Source organism: Crocuta crocuta, unplaced genomic scaffold (genome assembly GCF_008692635.1).
Source record: "Crocuta crocuta isolate KB4526 unplaced genomic scaffold, BGI_CrCroc_1.0 scaffold393, whole genome shotgun sequence".
NCBI lineage: Eukaryota > Metazoa > Chordata > Mammalia > Carnivora > Hyaenidae > Crocuta > Crocuta crocuta.
In genome coordinates, this window is record NW_027530889.1 from 285,496 (window position 1) to 299,787 (window position 14,292).

Below are 14,292 nucleotides of genomic sequence, written 5' to 3' on the forward strand. Positions count from 1 at the left end.
ATTTTTTAAAGATAATTTGATTTAAAAAGTACAGATGTTTCAAGATATAGGAAAAGGATAACTAAAAAATTATGTAGTAATCTATTAATATTAAGAAGATCAGAAAAATAACAGAGAAATCAATGAAACAAAAAACTGGATATTAGAGAAAAATTAATAAAATTGATAAACCTCCAGCCAGACTGATCAGAAAAACAAAAAGAAATAATACAAATTATCAATATCTATAATAAGAGAGTTGGCATTACTATAGATTCTAAAGATATTAAAAGGATGAAAAGGAGAATACTACGGACAATACTTTGGTAATTTCAGTGAAAATAGACAAATTCCTTGAAAGGCACAAAATATTATGACTCACTCAAGAAGACACAAACAATTTGAATAGCTCTATTCATTTTTAAAAGTGAACTTATTGTTTAAAATGCTTTCATAAAAAACTTGTCATCACTGGTGAATTCTTTCAAACATTTAATGAAGAAATAATACCAATTCTAAGCAAACTCCATTAAAATTAAAGAGGAGAAAATTCTATTGAACTTATTTTATGAGGCAAGCATTACACTGATATCAAAACCAAAGATATTACAAGAAAAGAAAAATACAGATGAATATTTTCATGAACATAGATACAAAAATTGAAAAATTTACATACTAAAATTTTTTATTTATTTATTTATTTATTTATTTATTTCTAGGAGAGAGAGAGAGACAACGTGAGCAGGGGAGGGTCAGAGAGAGAGGGAGTCACAGACTGAAACAGGCTCCAGGCTCTGAGCTGGCAGTCAGCACAGAGCCCGACGTGGGGCTTGAACCCACGAACCGCGAGATCATGACCTAAGCGAAAGTCGGACGCTTAACCGACTAAGCCACCCAGGCGCCCCTACATACTAAAATTTTTGTTAATCAAACCCACAAATACAAAAAGTAGATATATAATATATATAAGGATATGTATATTAAATAGATATAAGGGTACATAATGATCAAGTGGGGTTTATTCCAGGAATATAATGTTGGTTTAATATTAAAAAATCAATTAATGTAATTTATTATTTTAACAAACTAAAAGAGAAAAACCAAATGATCATCTCACTAGATGCAGAAAAATCAGCTGACAAAACCCAACATCCATTCCTGATAAAAACAGTTTATAAGGGAACTTCCTTAGCCTGATAAAGGATATAGACCAAAGCAAACTTATAGCTAACATCATAATTAATAGTCTAAGACTGAATAGAAGACTGGTTAAGATCAAGAACAATAAAAGGATGTTAGTCTCATACTTCTGTCTAGAATTTTTCTAGAGATTCTAGTCATTGCAATAAGGCAAGACAAAGAAATAAATAATCCAGATTAGAAAAGAAAAAGTAGGGGCACCTGGGTGGCTCAGTCGGTTAAGTGTCCGATTTCAGCTCAGGTCATGATCTCACAGTTCATGGGTTCGAGCCCCGCATCAGGCTCTGTGCTGACAAAGCCTGGAGCCTGCTTCAGATTCTGTGTTTCCCTCTCTCTCTACTTCTCTTCCGCTCACATTGTCTGTCTCTCAAAAATAAATAAACGTTAAAAATATTTTTAAAAAGAAAAGAAAAAGTAAAACTGCCTTTATTTAAAAATAAGATGATCATCCATGTAAAAAATCCAGTGGAATCTACAAGGAAGCTAATAGAACTAATGAATTTAGCAAGGTTACAGAATAATACAATATCAATACACAGAAATCAATTGTATTTCTATATAATAACAAAAGAAACTGAAAATTGACATTTTAAAAATAATATTTACAATACAATTAAAATTTTAAAAATACTTAGGGAGAAATCTGACAAAGATGTGCAAGACCTATAAACTGAAAACAACCAAACACAACTGAAAGAAATTAAGGAAGACCTAAATAAGTGGAGAGATATACTTTGTTTATGGGTCAGAAGACCTAATATGGTGGGGGTGCCTGGGTGGCTCGGTCAGTTGAGCATCCAACTCTTGATTTCAACTAAGGTCATGATCTAACAGTTGTAATTGAGCCCCACATCAGGCTCTGTGCTGTCAGCAGAGCCTGCTTAGGATTCCCTCCCTCTCTCTCTCTGACCCTCCCCAACTCATGCTCTCTCTCTCTCTCTCTCTCTCTCAAAACAAATAGCAAACTTTAAAAAAGAGAAGACACAATACAGTTAAGATGTCCATTTCCCCCAAGTTGATATATAGGTTTAGTGCAATCCCAATCAAATCCCAAGATGATTTTAAAATTTATAGGGAAATTCAGAGGACATAGAATAGCCAAAACAGTTTTGAAAAAAAAACAATTTTTTTTCTCTACTACTTACTTTCAAGACTTACTATAAAGCTACATTTATGTGGACAATGTGGTATTTCCATAAAGATAGAGCATAGAGTTCAGAAATGGACTTAGTCATATATACACGACCAATTATTTAAAAAGCTGCAAGGGCAATTCAATGGAAAAAGGAAATCTTATCAACAAATAGTGCTCATACAATTGGATACCCATATGCAAAAAAATAAAATGAGGTGGTCCAATATGGTGGCATAGGAAGACCTGAACTCCTCTCCTCGCATGGAAATGCAAAATCTACATACCTACATATACAGTAATTCTTCCTGAAGAAGAACTGAGGGCTGATTGAACAGCTTCTGTACAACAAATGATAGAAGGACCACAGAGAGAATGGTAAGAAAGATGGTGACACAGTAATTATGGGACCACCAACCCCCAGGCACCAACCTGAAGTAGGTAGGGACATCAATAAGTCAATAAGACTCCCCCATCCTGGCACAGCAAAACACAGAAGTTTAAAGGGGTAATTAGAGTATATGTTAAAGAAACCTATTTACTAACTCTAGAGCATCTGCAAAACAAGGAACTGCTGGAAAGCTCTCTCTCCTGAGTTGGAGGTGCTGGCAATTGCCATTTTTTACATTCCTTTTTCACCTTGATAGCATAGAGAAAGCATGATCCAGGAGCTATAGAGGGACTAGTAGGGCCACCCCAGCCTGCTTTGGCCCCTGGCTCGCACCAAATCCAGCTATCCCCCCAAGGAAGCTCAGTTGTAGCATGACCTAGTCCTTCCCCACACACACCTTTGCCAGCCCACTCCAGCTCTAGCCCTCAAGACAGAAACAGAAAATCAATAGAAATGAAAATTAGTGGTTGCTTGGATCTTAGGGTAGAAGCAGAGAGTGACTGTTAATGGACCAAAGGTCTTTTTAAGGTGATGGAAATTGCCTAAAGTTGGATTGTGATTATACAACTCTGTAATATTAAAATTCATTGAACCGTACACTTAGAATGGATGAATATTAAAGTATATAATTTACATGCCAATAAGCAATTTCTTAAAAAAGATGTTTAAAGTAAGTAAACATACATCTATAATTTGATCTAGCCACTCCACTCATAGATATTTACTCAAAAGCAAGAAAAGCATATTTCTGTACAAAACCATGACGGCTCATATCTGTTTTGTTTGCAATAGTCAAAAAACCAGAACCCAAATGTCCATCCACTGGTGAATGGATCAACAAATTACAGTGTATCTATACAATAAAATTGCTCCTCATCACTAACAAGCAATCAACTATTGAGATTCACTACAACATGAATGATTGTCAAAATAATTAAGCTGAGTGAAAGAACTGGATTAAAAAGAAGGGTGCATACTAAATGATTCTGTTTATAAAAAATTTAGAACATGCAAACTAATCTATAGTAACAGAAAACACATTAGTGGTTGGTTGAAGATGGAAGTGCACAGGATTGGGGAAGAAAGGAGAAATTATAATAGATTAAGAGGAACTCTGGGCCTGATTGATATGTTCATTATCTGACTGTGCTGTGATGGTGTCTCAGGAGCATTCATATTTCAAAACTTACCAAATTATCCACCTTAAATTATGCTTATTGGTTGTTTATTAAGCTTCAATAAAACTATCAGAATGTTTGAAGACATTTAATAGGCCTACAGTATCAACAATTAATAACTGTATTTTTGAAATACTTTCTCTTACTCAGTTTCTTATTACATTGTCCTTAAAGTTTTTCACCACTAACTGCTTTATATATGATTAACTGAATTAACAAAACTGCAATAGAATAAAGAAATAACTCACCAAATGATGTTGCATGTTGAATTAAAACAACAACAGTTACAACAACAACAACATGAAAAACAGTTTTTCAGTTGTCAGACCCAGGTTGGAAAATCATGGCCTTAGATTCATTAGTAAGTTACTTTTAACATCATTCAGCCTCTGTTTCAGTCTGTGAAGTGGAATGACAATAAAATCTTTTGCAAAGAGATGTTCTGAATATTAAATAAGGTAATACAATGAAGATACCTTAATGCCATGCCTGGTGTCTCACAGAAGCTCAATAAATGGTTATTCTTTTTCTCACTTTTCAGACATAATATGGATGGGAGAAGCATTTTACTAAATAAAACTGTTTCTAAGCAATTATCTCAAGATAGTTTAAACAGGAGCTGGGGGGTGGAAGTGGGTAATTTCCAAAATTCAGGTAGTATTTATCTAGAACTCTGGCAAACAAAAACTTCAGTTCATACAGAGGTATATTCAACAGTATATGGTTGCCAAGACCTAGCTGAAACAGCACTTCAAACTATTGTCCTCTTCCAAAAGCCAACAATTGCTATCATTGGATTGATGGCGTTATGGACAATTTTTATTTTTATCTTGATAGCTACTTGCATTACCTTGCAATGCATTATAATGAGCAAAAATAGTGAGAAAAATAGTTATTTCCATTTTGAAAATAAAACTGATTATTTGAAAAGAAAATTAATAAATAAATACTTTATACCTATCAAGGTGGGGGGGAGGGAGTTTTTTGAAAAAGGAAAATAACAAGTGTTGGCAAGAATATGGAAAAATTGAGACCTTCATACAATATTTGTGAAAAAGTGAAATAGTACAACCAGTGTAGAAAACAGTTTGTTGATTCCTCAAAAAGCTAAACACAGTTACTATTTGACCCAAATTCTACTCCTAGGTGTATACCAAAAAGAGATGAAAACATATTCACACAAAAAAAACTTGTACACAAATGTTCATAGCAGCACTGTTTATAATAGCCCAAAAATTGAAACAACCTAAATATTCATCAACTGATAATAACCATACAACAGAATATTATTCAGCCTTAAAAAGGAATAAAGTACTGGGGCGCCTGGGTGGCTTAGTCGGTTAAGCGTCCGACTTTTGCTTAGGTCGTGATCTCGCGGTTCGTGGGTTCGAGCCCCGCGTCGGGCTCTGTGCTGACTGCCAGCTCGGAGCCTGGAGCCTATTTCAGAGTCTGTATCTCCCTCTCTCTCTGACCCTCCCCTGCTCACGCTGTCTCTCTCTCTCTCTCTCTCTCCTAGAAATAAATAAAAATATTTTTAAAAAAAAGGAATAAAGTACTGATAGATACTGCAACATGGATAAACTTTGAAAGCATTATGATAAGTGAAAGAAGCCAGACATAAAAGGCCACATAGTATATGGTTTCATTTATATGAAATACCCAGAATAGACAAATCCACAGAGACAGAAAGATTAGTGGTTTGCAGTGAAAGTGGGTGCGGGCCAAGGCAGGCAGAGAAGAGAATGAGAAAGGATTGCTAACAGGCATGAGATTTCTTTCTGGGGTGATAAAAACGTTCTAGAATGAGACAGGGATGGATGCACAATCTTGTGAATATAATAAAAATATCTGAATTGTACACTTAAAATGGTGAATTTTATGTTGTGAATTACATCTCACTTTTTAAAAATGACCCTGTTTAGTATTTGTGTTCCTCTGGTTGACTTATTTCACTTAGCTTAATAGTCTCTAGCTCCATCCATGTCATTGCAAATGGCAAGATTTCATTCTTTTTATATAACTGAGTAATATTCCAGTGTATATGTTTGTGTGAGTGTGTGTGTATGTGTGTGTGTGTGTCACATCTGCTTTGTCCATCCATTTGTCAATGAACACACTTGGGCTGTTTCCAAAATTTGGCTATTGTAGATAACATTGCTATAAACATCTGGGTGCAGGTGTCCCTTTGAATTCTTTGTTTTTGTATTCTTTGGATAAATGCCTAGTAGTGCAGTCATTGGATTGTAGCAATTTTTTTAACTTTTTGAGGAAACTCCATACTGTTTTCCAATCTAGCTGCATGAATTTGCATTTCCAACAATAATACAAGGGGGTTCCCTTTTTCCACATCCTCACTAACACCTGTTCTTTCTAACAGGTGTGACATAGTAATTTTGTAATTACTCATTGTAATTTTGATTTGCATTTCCCTAATGATAAGTGATGTTGAGCATCTTTTCATGTGTGTGTTGGCCATCTTGACGTCTGGAAAAATGTCTTCTGCTCATTTTTTAATTGGATTATTCAATTTTGGGGTGTTGAGTTTGCTAAGTTCTTTATAAATTTTGATTCTAACCTTTTATCAGATATGCCATTTGTATATACCTTCTCCCATTCTATAGGTTGCTTTTTAGTTTTGCTGATTGTTTCCTTTGCTGAACAGTGCACTTGTGATGTGCACTGGGTGTTGTATGGAAGTGTTGAATCACTGTATTGTACACCTGAAACTTATATTACTGTATATTAACTAACTGGAATTTAAACTAAAACATCAAAAATTTTAAAAGTTAAAATGAACTTGCTTGGAAGTAGTAAATTGCTTAGTATGCCACTACTAGTATAAATAATAGAGTAGGGATTAAATGTTACAAATATGAAGATCAAAGTCAGAAGGATTAAATATTGACTCTGTTCCCTTCAGACCTGGTTTGGCCATTAGGAATAAAAACTTTCTCAAAGTTATTCAACAACAACAACAACAACAACAACAACAGCAACAACAACAACAACAACTGGTATTGGTTCACATTCTTAAAAGAGAATCATATTGCCCCAGCATATCTACCTACCAAGCTGTTCTTGATTGCTGGTCCATCCAGTCAGCTATGGCCATGAGGGTCACATTCACATAATATAAATATGAACACCTTCATCAGGGACTACCAGTTGGAATAAGCATCGTAGAACACATCTCCTACTTTATGCCAGGCCCACAGAGAACCTAATGAGAAAGAAAAATCAATGGTTGAAGAATCAAGATTAATTCCTAGATATTGAGCCTGAGAGACTGGTGAAAATGATTCTGTCAGAAACATAAATGAGGAGGTGGGAAACAGGAATTAGTGGTAAGGAAGAGAATGAATTTGTTGGAATAATTTGAGTGTAAGCTGAAATAATCATAAAGAAATATAGCCAGAAATAAAAGTGGTGTAGTCCACAACCTTAAGTATAGTTGGTGATCAAAACATTAGTTGTCTTCCACCATCCCTTGATTCAATCTGCCTCTTATACTTTTCCACTTATTCTTGATAGGCAGTCCTATTGTCATATTAAGTTGCAAACAGTCTCCATACAATAATTAGAATGTCCAGTTCAGTGCAATATTCAAATCTCTGAACTTAATTTAGCATAACATCTTCTTCCCACCCCTTCCCTTTCTTCATCCCACCCCAAAATCCTGCTTCAGGCTTGGGATGAGGAAAGAGACATGGCCTTTTGGTCACACTGTCCTTCACTTGCTACCTGAAGATTTGTTCCCCCTAGGGACTGAAGTTGGGTCGGGGAGTTAGGAACAGAGAGAATAAAGAATAGTGGAGAGGTAAAGAGGTAGAACAGTTCTTTATTACTTGGGTGGCTTCAAGTTTGCCTTAGCAGACAATTAAAGGTGATACATCCCTGAATCAGCTCGGCACATGATTAAAACGATGAAAGTTGATGCTTTCTTTCAAAGGGCCTTTTAAAGATCCCCTGCTGGGCTCCTCTCTCCCGCTGCTCTCCTAAAATGGCCGTAGGGTTAGAAGTGTTGGGATATATTACAGTTTCTTCCTCAGCCCCTTGTCATTAACTGATACACCTTCATCCTCTTTCCACTGGGGTTTCCTTGCCTTCTCACAAATGTCCCCTTGCATGGGCCCTTCTGGTCCAAAAGAAACACTCAGATATTTATTATGGACCATTTCAAACACATCACAAGTTTAAAAAATACTCTTGTAATAGTAACGAAGACCCATCAGACAGCTCCAACAGATAATTATCAATAATCCTCTTTTCTTATTTAGTTCATTCCCCATTTCAACCCCACTATATTTTTGATGTTGTTGCTGGAGTATTTGAAGGATGTAATTTCTCCCATAAATAGCTTACTATCCATTCTCTCTGAATTCACTGTTCTATGGTTTCATCTTTCTTTCTTCTACCCCTCCCATAACCCTTTCCCGCACATGTCTTTACACACATATTCTATCAAAACTGTTCTAACAAGGTAGCATGAAAACTTCCAAAATGAAAAATCCAATACTCACTTTTCTGTCCATTTCTTCTACTGCTCCCAGTTGCATGTTTTCTTCTCAACCACTCCATTCTTATGGGTAGTCTCTTTTACTTTGGTTTCTATGACATACCTCCTTGGCTTCTCTTCCAACTACTCTTACCACTCTTCTTGGCTGCCTAAACATGCTCTTTTTCTCTCTGCCATCTTAAGTATTGTGTTTCCATAGAAGTATATCTGGCCCATCTTCTCAGATAAGCAAGGACTTACTTAGATCCTAGACCCAACCTGGGAATGCCAAGTCTGAGTATATGGATCATTTAAAAAACACAAAGTATTTTCCTCTAAGGTCTGGGGTGGTAACCTGACTGTCAGCTGAATTTACAGCCAGGAGTTATATGGTTTGAGCATTGGGGTTCAGAGCCAACGATTAAGAAAGAATTCTTGAGATGTATTCGGTGCAAAAAGGTGGTTTTGTTAAAGCACAGGGACAGGACCTGTAGACAGAAAGAGCTGCCTAGGGTTGTGAGGAGTGACTGATTATACACTTGGGAGTTGGAGGAGGTAAAGGCAAAGGGAAGTTTCCAAAGGGACTTTTAATGTGTTTAAGAAGACTCACAGGATCCTGGAGGCCTAGATATTGTCAAGCTAAAGTTTTTCCCTCTAGCAAAGCATTAACATTAAGACAGTTGGAGTTCTGCCTGCCTAAGATTTGTCAATGGGCTGCAAGTTATAAGGAAATTTAATTTTATCTACAGTTCCTTTTGCCTTTGTTTCCCACATCAAGGAGGACTATCCAAACCTATTGTCAATATAAATGTGTGTGTGTGTGTGTGTGTGTGTGCAAGAGAGAGAAAGAAAGAGAGCAGGTGGATAATATGAGAAGTAAGGAAATTGATTCATTTTTCAGAAATACCAAATAAAAGCTGTGCTGTCTAGTTAACAGTAGGTTTACAACCAATAGGTTTCTAATAAGAAATATGTACAACCCATCCCCCGCACAATGGAGTCCCAAACCCTTAGACCCTTCACTTCCTGGTTCTTCTTCCCCTCTCTGTTTCACAGACTTATTTTCCCCTTGTTCCCTCCCCCCCTCCTCCCGCCCCAGGCTTTGCAATGAGCATGCACCAAAGACAAAGGGAGGGAGGACTGAAAGTCTCTGTGTCACCTCAGGGAATGTAAATTTGTTCCAATCAGACTACTTTTTGTTTTACAAGGGCATAGGTGACATCTGGATGATGAAGGAGCCGGGGCAGGCTGAGGACAAAGTGCAAGCTAACTCACCCCACCCCCCAGGTGGGATGTGTGTGATATTTTTCAGGCACTCCTGACTGCCCAAGGATAGGAAAGAAAGAAATGGAAACAAATGGCCAAAATTGGTAGAGATCGCAGCCATACAGGACATGAGCTTCCATCATTTAACAAATATCTTAGTAAATTACAAGAAAAGGGCAATCTTATCAATAGCCCCATCTCCAGAAACCTATAGCTCAGTTTCCTGGAGCCCCAACATCACTCCTCCATGGTGATATGGAGAACAATGGCAAGAATGAAATGGCAGGTAAAATTAAATTTCCTTGTGACCTGAAGCCCATTGACAAATACTTGAGGCAAATAGAGTATAAAATTTCTCCAGGAACCCCCTACTGTCCTAATGTTAATGCCTTATCAGAAGGAAAACAACATTAGCTTGACAATAGCAAGACATCAGGTATCTCAGAAGTCTTCTTCAGTATATCAAAGTCCCTCTGGAGGCCTCCCTTTTGACTTTCCCTCCCCAACTCCATAGTATAAAGCCAGCCATTCTGCACAATCCCAGCTCAGTTCTGCCCATGGGTCCTGTCCCTATGCTTTAATAAAATCACCTTTTTGCAACAAAGACATCTTCAAGAATTCTTTCTTGGTTGTTCACTCTGGACCCCCCACCATCACCCTAAAACCTCACCATGGGTAAGGATGTAACCTCTGTAGTACTCAGCCAAAGAGGAACCAGGGGAGGGACTTGCATGCTAGGAGATAAATTGTCTGTTGCAACTGCCCTGAGTGTGCCTGTCCATCAGACACCTGCTCTTGCAAGAACGTTGATTAAAGCCTCCCTTCACTGTGCTCCCACTGTATCTTTCCTTTGTGTCTACGGGCTTATTTCTAACAGGTGGCAGAGAGATATTGGGCTGTAGAATGAAAAGCAAAAGAGGGCTCAGTGGCTGGCTGGCTCAGGTCATGATCTCATGGTTCGTGAGTTTGAGCCCCACTTCGGGCTCTGGGCTGACAGCTCAGAGCCTGGAGCCTGCTCCCGATTCTGTGTCTCCCTCTCTCTCTACCTCTGTCCCTCCTCCACTCATGCTCTCTCTTTCAAAAATAAATAAACATTTAAAAAAGAAAGAAAAGAAAAGCAAAAGAGAAAAAGAAGGCTTTAGTCCAGATAAACTCCCTTAAAAGATGGTTGTTGAAGTGGACTTTCCGTGTATGCTGGAGAATTGTAAAATCTGAAATTCTATGTGCTGCCTTGACAGCTTTAAGCTTCATAGAGTCCCAAAGGCCTACCATGAGTTCCCTTGCTCCCCACCCAGTTATCTCACCTATCAGCCCAGCTAGCTACACCCTACCTGGCTCCTCAACCTAATAGGCTTCATCTCTTTGCCAGCCCAAGTTATTATTCAAATAAACACACTCTCCAACAGGGATCAAGGTTCACCTTACTCTCTTGTCATTATAAATCCTGCCTCCCACAGCCCTTGCTGGTTCACTCTGCTCCCAGGAGAAACTCCGGTGGGCCCTCTTCTTCCCAGTATGTGAGTATATGTGACCAATAAACTGCTGCCAATCTCATCTGATCATGTCAGGTGTTGTGTGTTTGGGTATCTCATACTACTTAGGGTGAGGCATCATCCTCCCTTCACTAATAGAGTAAATAGAAGGTAGTCAGAACATCTGGAAGCCTGCTGTTGGTTGGGAATGGAGTGGTTAACAAGGTCTCAAGGAATCCCAGACACTTGACTCTCTCATTCCTCAATCCTCATTGCCAGCCCCCAACTAGACCCCACCCCACACAAAGCCAGTAGCTCCCAGGAGTTTAGCTATTCTTTTAAGGATTAATAACACTTTAGACCAGATATCTTTCCTGATTAAAGGACACCTGTGCTTCCTATTTCGTATGGAACACTGCCATTTACATGTACTTTAGATTGTTCAAACTTAACACAACTCTGACCAAATGCATTCTTTTCCTCTATCTCATCAACAAAGTCATTCTTATCCCTTCACCCCTATATTACCAGTACTTAATACAGTGCCTGGCACTTTTAATATTTTCTTTTATCGAGTATAGGAAGCAATGAGTCAAGGCTCCATGACTAGTTTATTTCTTCCTGCTATTTGACACTCTGAACCTCTAGTTCAGAGGTTCCCAAATATTAACATGCATAAGGATAATCTGAAAAGTTTGTTAAAGCACAATTTCCTGAGCCCCAGCCATGGAGATCTTGATTCAGTAGATCAAAGTGGAACTCATGAACTTGTATTTAAAACAAGTTAATATGTCATGGCAATACTACTGGTGAAAGGATCATATCTGAAAACCAAAGTTCTAACTCCTACAAGTGAATGGCCACTGATTAATGGGGGAAACAAAGGCAGAAGGAGCTTTAGATAAAATTAAATTTCTTATAACTTGCAGCCCATTGGCAGATAACCTGAGATAGGCAGAGTATGACATTATTCCAGGCACTCCCAACTGTCTTAATGTTAATGCTTTGCTAGAGGGAAAAACAACTTTAGCTTGACAATATCTAGGCCTCCAGGATCCTGTGAGTCTTCTTTAACATAAGAAAGTCCTTTTGGAAACTTCCCCAACTTCCAAGTGTATAATCAGTCACTCCTCACAACCCCAGTGAAGCTCCTTCTTTTTTTTTTTTTATTTTATTTTTTTATGTATTATTTATTTCTTAGGAGAGAGAGAGAGAGAGAGAGAGAGCGAGCAGGGGAGGGTCAGAGAGAGAGGGAGTCACAGACTGAAACAGGCGCCAGGCTCTGAGCTGGCAGTCAGCACAGAGCTCGAACCCACGAACTGCGAGATCATGACCCAAGCGAAAGTCGGACGCTTAACCGACTAAGCCCCCCAGGCGCCCCCCAGTGCAGCTCTTTCTGCCCACAGGTCCTGTCCTTGTGCTTTAATAAAACCACTTTTTTTGCACCAAGGACATCTCAAGAATTATTTCTTAGCCATCAACTCCAAACCCCAACACTTCAAACCACATCACTGATGACCTATGCTTGGGATTATTTCTCTTCATGATTATTCTTTCTTGTAACAAGTTCTTTTGGGTCTCTGATATTTGTTTTGCCTTGAATTATGATACTTGTACTTGCCTCCCTGCCAGCTTTCTCATTTCTACTGACTGGCCAATCTTGCTACTACACTCTTTGAATTTTCCTAGTTCTCTCTCCTTGCCTAGACCAAAGGCCCTAAGCTGCCCTCTGTTTGGTCCTCACATTAAGCCTAACATTTGCAAACGTTGAGATCTAAAGAGATGTCAATATTTTATAATGCCAAATTTATCAAAGACCAAAATATCGAGGTTCTGTTTAAAGTACATGGTATAATCAAAGATTTCCTTACACAAGGAGTATAAAGAAAAAGGTCTCATTCTACACCAACCACAATTAGGTAAGACCATTCCAGAAATCACAGAACTAATCAATAAAAACAGTAATGGGTTCCTTTGTATCAGATCTCCATATTAATGAAAGCATGATGGAAAACAAAGAGTATGAATTTTGGTACTAGACAGATCCTGGTTCTAATCTTAATTTCTGCCATCTATGTGACTTCACACTGCTCTGTACCTCTGTATCATTGCCTGTAAAATAAGGCTAATATATCTCTCAGATAAGGATCTTGAGAAGATGGAATAAGGAAATGGCTGTGAGCACCTAGCACAGTGTCTGTGCTATATTGGGATCAACAAAAGTTAATCCTATTTCTCCCTTTTGACATACATTTGCAATTTAATACCCAGTAGAACTTTTTTTTGTCCTCAAGGGAGGCCTACTTTTCAAAGAACCACACTTAAAGAAAACAAACATAAGTGGTTAAATCAGGTCAGAACATTGCAGTTGAATGGGATCCTCATACAAAAGTATTTTGTAAAATTAAACAAAGGAAAGAAGAAAACTAAACATATTTCTGCTTTTTGCTGCTGATAACATGCTACCATTGCATCATACTGGCTTTTACTTCTAATGAAAGAATGATTACTCTACATTATCTAAGCAAACACTTGGGAATTTTGGAATGAGTCTCAGCTGACACACTACCTCTTTGACAAACAGTCTTTCCTCAGTGAAAAGTCTTTTTTAAAAAATATTTATTTATTTCTGAGAGGGGGAGACAGACCATGAGCAGGGAAGGGCAGAAAAAGAGGGAGACACAGAATACGAAGTAGGCATCAGGCACTGAGCTGTCTGGTTCCAGCCTGACATGGGACTCGAACTCCACCCAGGTGTCCTGAGAAGTCTTAATAGTATAGAATTTTAAGGAGAATAGTATGAACCGATTCAGTATTCAGTTCCATGCAAGTGTTACTTATTTAAAAGAACTTTTCCTATTTTTTCCTTGAATTGTCACCAAGACACCATTGCAGGACACAAAACCAGTAATTACCCAATATTTGAAATTCAGTTATTTGAACAAATCATCTCATTCTTCCTCTTCAGTGCAAAAGAGGACTGATAGGGAATGGAAAATTCATGTGTTTGAGGAATGCTAACCTCTTGAAGAAAAACAATCCCCTCCCTTCATCTCTTGGAAACCAAAAGTAAACATTTCCCATAAAATCTCTGATAAATTTTGGGAGCCAGCCAGAGAAGGAGGCTAACATTCAATTGCCTGGCTGATGCCTGCTCTACTACAGGCCCTGCCTTTGTA